This window comes from Cicer arietinum, chromosome 5, assembly GCF_000331145.2.
Source record: "Cicer arietinum cultivar CDC Frontier isolate Library 1 chromosome 5, Cicar.CDCFrontier_v2.0, whole genome shotgun sequence".
Lineage (NCBI taxonomy): Eukaryota > Viridiplantae > Streptophyta > Magnoliopsida > Fabales > Fabaceae > Cicer > Cicer arietinum.
The window spans coordinates 23,530,510-23,534,842 of NC_021164.2; positions in this window are offsets into that span (position 1 = coordinate 23,530,510).

Consider the following 4,333-nt stretch of genomic DNA (forward strand, 5'->3'; position numbering starts at 1 on the left):
TTGGTAGGAAAGAACATGCTATTTATTATTTAAGCAAAAAGTTCACCAGTTATGAAACAAGATATTCACTGCTTGAACGAACATGTTGCGCATTAGCATGGGCTGCTCGTTGTTTGAGGCAATACATGTTATGTCATACAACTTGGTTGGTGTCTAAAATGGACCCAATTAAGTACATCTTTGAGAAACCTACTCTTACTGGAAGCATTGCCTGTTGGCAGATGTTGTTATCAGAATACGATTTGGTATATGTTACACAAAAATCTATCAAAGGAAACGCACTAGCAGAGTGTTTGGCCCAACAACCGGTAGAAGATTATCAATCAATGCAGTGTGAATTCCCCGATGAAGGCATAATGACTTTATTTGAAGAGACTGAATCACCTGATAAAGAAAAATGGAGATTGGTGTTTGATGGTGCCTCTAATGCGTTAGGGCATGTAATTGGAGCCATTTTGATTTCTCCAGAGAACCAGTTCACTCTATTTACGGCTAGGTTGTGTTTTGATTGTACAAACAACATTGCGGAATATGAGGCATGTGTTATGGGCATTGAAGTAGCTATCAAATCAAATGTAAAATTTCTTGAGGTATATGGAGACTCATTGTTGGTCATCCATCAGACGAAAGGAGAGTGGGAAACGCGAGATTCCAAATTGATTCCGTATCACACCCATATCAAAGAATTGACAGAACACTTCGAGAAGATCACTTTTCACCACATCCCTCGAGAAGAAAACCAATTAGCTGACGCCTTGGTCACTTTATCATCAACGTTCAAAGTAAGCACTAATCAGGACGTGCCGGTCATAAAAATTCAACAAAGAGAAAAACCTGCATATTGCTTATCAATAGAAGAAGAGTCTGATGGCAAACTGTGGTTTTATGACATCAAATCTTATGTTAAGAATAAGGAATATCCATTGGGTATTTCAGAGAACGACAAAAGAGTTTTAAGGAGATTGTCAATGAACTTCTTCTTAAATGGGGATGTACTTTATAAGAGAAATCATGATATGATTCTCCTCAGATGTGTGGATAAAGCAGAAGCAGATAAAATCATCCAAGAGATTCACGAAGGTTATTTCGGAACTCAAACAAATGGGCACACAATGGCAAGAAAAATCTTAAGGGCTGGCTACTATTGGTTGACCATGGAGTCTGATTGCTTTAGTCACGTAAAGAAATGTCATAAATGTCAAATCCATGCTGATAGAGTACATGTACCACCCACCTCTTTGAATGTTTTAACATCACCATGGCCATTTTCAATGTGGGGAATGGATGTTATTAGACTCATTGAGCCTAAGGTGTAACACCCCGTTTTTCAAAGCGAGGGTATATTTTTTTTTTTTTAAAGTAATTAAACTAAAACAGAGAAATAAATAAAGAAATGCCTTAGGATAAATAATTGAGTCATTATAATTTACAAGCAGCGGAAAAGTTTCTCCAAATATAAATCCAAAACATTTACACAACAACAAATGGTACATGGAACCCATTCAAATAAGATGTCAAACTGACAATATTAGTATAAGTACAGTTTTCCAAATTAAAAATACTCCAACCCAAAAAGAAGGACGCCTAGTCCCTATACATCAACCTAATTTGATCATCCTACCAAAAAACTATACACCCTGAGTGATCTCCACGCGCCCCGTGGGATCCTCCTATCGTAACTGCAGTCAAGCGCTCCCATCTCCATTCCCGTCCGTAGGGTACGAACCGGTAGGACCGTCCTGACTCTCATCTGAGGGCAAAGCCCAGATTTCCACAATAATTGTAAAGGGTCACCAACCGAAAAATAACAGTTAACACATAACATATAAGTTTTTAAATGTTCCAAATAACTTTTCAACTAAGCATGCACCTTAACAGGATTTTCAATATGCGAAAAGTTCATACAATACTTGCCAATTAAAAATGAACTCAAAATGAAGTTCTCAAATCATCAAGTAATACATAACTGACCAAAGCATTGATAAATCAATTGAGCAATCGATTATCTAACTCAAAATAAGGACTTTTGCTGAGCCAATCGATTGCCAAATCGATTTGGTCAGTTCTGCTGAGTTTCTGCATGACCAAATCGATTTCTAAGTCGATTTTGTCAGTTTTGATGAGTCCCTGTGTTGCCAAATCGATTTCCAAATCGATTTTGGCAGTTTTGCTGAGTTCCTGCCTCTCTGCCAATCGATTTCCAAATCGATTTCTTAAAAGATTTTGAAAGATATATTTATACAATCGATTGGCAAATCGATTAGGTCAAAATGGTGAACTTCCTGCAACTCATCCAATCGATTGGGAAATCGATTTCCCTCATCATTTTTCCAAAAATTCATGAATTAACTCAAGTCATTCCTACTCAAGTCCACAACTTAACACTTAGCAATTCCTACGCGATTACCACGGCAAATGGGATTTCGAAACCATCATACTTACACACAATAATTAACACATAACACTTAGCACCTTCAACGCGATTACCACGATAAATCAAAATTCAAAACACTCAATCATAGACTCGAATCAAACACGACTCGCGTGCCAAGCACCCTAATGCAATGCGTATATGCCAAAATGCATGGACTCGGAATTCCAAACCAAAACCCTCCTCGAAGGGCCGTAAATCATAATCGTACCGCCTATCGCAGGCCAAAGTACCAATTACCGAGGTGCCACCTATCACGGGTCAACACGATTTACTAAAATGCGTAAATCATAAACGTACCACCTATCACGGGTCAGTACAGTTTACCGAGGTGTCACCTATCACGGGTCAACACGATTTACTAAAAGAAAAAGCGGAAATCGTAAATGTACCACCTATCACGGGTCAGTACAGTTACCATGGTGTCACCTATCACGGGTCAACATGATTTACTAAAAGAAAAAGCGGGAATCGTAAACGTACCGCCTATCACAGACCAGTATTGTTTACCTAGGTGCCACCTATCACGGGTCAGCACGATTTACTAAAATGCGTAAATCATAAACGTACCACCTATCACGGGTCAGTACAGTTTACCGAGGTGTCACCTATCACGGGTCAACACGATTTACTAAAAGAAAAAGCGGGAATCGTAAATGTACCACCTATCACGGGTCAGTACAGTTTACCGAGGTGTCACCTATCACGGGTCAACACGATTTACTAAAAGAAAAAGCGGGAATCGTAAACGTACCGCCTATCACAGACCAATACTGTTTACCGAGGTGTCACCTATCACGGGTCAACACGATTTACCAAAAATGTAAATCGTAAACGTACCACCTATCACGGGTCAGTACAGTTTACCAAGGTGTCACCTATCACGGGTCAACACAATTTACCAAAATGAAATGCATGAGCATACACAGACTCCATCCACAACAATCGTTAAGCAAATGCAGATATTAAAAGATTCCCCATTTTTAATACCCATTTAACTTAAACGACCTTCACAACCAACATTAAGTAACCAAGACATTAAGAGATTCCCCATTCTTAACGCCCAGTTAACTTAAACGATTTTCAAAACAACATTAAATAAATAAGTCATTAAGAGATTCCCCATTCTTAATACTGATTTATCTTAATGATTTTCAAAACAAAACGTTAAGCAAACAGACATATTAAGAGATTCCCCATTCTTAATATACTTTTGACTTAAACGATTTCCACACAAAACATTCAGTAAACAAGACATTAAGAGATTCCCCATTCTTAACGCCCAATTAACTTAAACGATTTTCAAAACAACATTAAATAAATAAGTCATTAAGAGATTCCCCATTCTTAATATACTTTTGACTTAAACGATTTCCACACAAAACATTCAGTAAACAAGACATTAAGAGATTCCCCATTCTTAACATCCAGTTAACTTAAACAATTTTTCCCCAAACGCACATTAAGTAAACCGAGGTATTAAAAGATTCCCCATTTTTAATACTCGTTTAACTCTAATGGTTTTCAAATTCCACAGAAACAAACTCAAATATACTCTCACATTCAATCCATAATTCACACCAAAACACATCAATCAATAAACATCAAGTATGAATACGCCAAATACGACGAACACAAATCAACACAACATAACACCCAAGTTCATCAGACTTCATTTACTCATAATCATACACAAGTGACTTTAAATTCATTTTTCCTCAACTCGTTACATTCAACCCTAACAAATTCCTTCTCACACAACCACAGATAAGTCCCTAATGCAAACTAGAAGTTTGGAAGGAGCCCTTACCTTAACGTTAGCTTTAACGTGGGTTTCCGGTACCGCGAGTAAAACCGGTAAAATCTTCGCTCGCAACGTCGCCTCCAAATTGGTCCCCTAGC